The following is a 1,693-nucleotide window of genomic DNA, read 5'->3' as shown; positions in this document are numbered from 1 at the left end:
TGGTTAGCCCAGTTTTTGTATGTCCTTAATATACAGTAAGGCAGCAAGAAATAAATGTTCTCCACTGCAAAGGAGTATGGGAGCTCTAGTTATGTTAAGTGTACAATTCTTTGTGAATAGGAAGGCTTGACAACCATGCATCTCACATATACCTTTGAGTGACGAAGAAGCATTTCACATTTATTACCTGTAGCATATATTACAAGGATCAGGAACATTGTCCTTTCCAGGAACACTGGATAGAAGCAACATTTGCTTTCTAAATCCCTCCAGGTAATAGAGAAATATAGGTGGAGATGCTCAGTACTTTCAGGAGCCTACATGAAGACAAGACTAATGGTGGAACAAATTCCTGCTTGAGGAAGACAGAAACCAAATATACTGTACAACCATGAAAGTATGGATCGCCTGAAATTGAATTCCTATCCCTGAAATGCCAAATATTTTTTGGCACAGAACTCGTACTTGAGCTTTAGAATTACCATGTAAACTGAATTGTAGAAAGTTTAATATTATTGAAAATAAAATTGAATCAAGTTTTCTTCTTTTAAGTTTTTATACATTATGCTTTTGAAGAATGACGTTGTTCTGCACTGTTTGTATTTTGGTAATTTATATTAGAGGTACAGCAAGCAATAGATGTATTTTCATAGATACTTTTTAGATCATCGAAATATAAAACTATGGTATAGTGTTTCCTTTGTGTTGAGAAAGTGGATTACTTTACATTATATAATTCATAGAATTTTTCATCGGAAAAAAAAAAAAAGCTTAACTGTTCTGCAAATTCTGAATACTGGGTTTTGCAATAAAATGTTAGATGTAATCAATTCCTGTATCTATTGTGTCCTTCTGTCGCTCACAGTTCTGGACATTATTTTCAAATCATATTGTTTTTACTTTTGTAAAAAATACCAGGTCTCTTGTGTTCAGTTGATGATGTTATAAGGAAGTGTGAGGTTTTGAGGACTTCAGTTTCACTACTCAAATGGCATAGTGCAAAGGGATGTGGCAGGTAGCAACAGTAGACCATAGGGAGTGGGGTGATATGGTTGGCCATTTCTGCTGTAAGGGAAGCCATTATAGAATGTCTACATATGCCACCATATGACCACCATAAAAAGGTTAGCATAAAATTATCCTAAAGGCAATATTCTCAACCCACCCTTCATTATGAAATGCTAAACAAAAGGAATGGGCCAGGGAAAATAGATTTGAGATGATCCAAACTTCCTCTTTTAAAAAAAAAAAAAAAAATGTAGTCAATTGGGGATTGGAGTAAACATTTAAAAAAATGTGCATGTTTTTGATAACAATGGGTCTCATTTACATTTTCTTCTGGAAGGCCAACTTTGAAGGAATGGGATAGAGCCTACACAACTGAGACACCTTTAGGGAAATGCAAGACCAGTTCATGCCAAAGATTTCGATGTCCAAACTAAACAAACAGCAAAATGGTTTAATCAGTCCATCAAGCAAGGCATCAGGAAGAAGAGGGAGATCTAAAAATAATTATAGAACTCCATATTGCCTTGAACATTAAACTTAACCCCAAAGAGTAAAGGAAGAAGTCAGGAGTTACATGGGGAGAATGTAGTGGGGGATAACAAAGCAATAACAAAATAGTTTGTACAAGTTTTCATCAGCTAGAATGTCAAAAACATGCCCCTTGACAAAAATAGTCCTCAAACAA

This window comes from Polyodon spathula, chromosome 4 (assembly GCF_017654505.1).
Source record: "Polyodon spathula isolate WHYD16114869_AA chromosome 4, ASM1765450v1, whole genome shotgun sequence".
NCBI lineage: Eukaryota > Metazoa > Chordata > Actinopteri > Acipenseriformes > Polyodontidae > Polyodon > Polyodon spathula.
The sequence above is the reverse complement of the archived record's forward strand: the minus strand, read 5'-3'. Positions refer to the sequence as shown.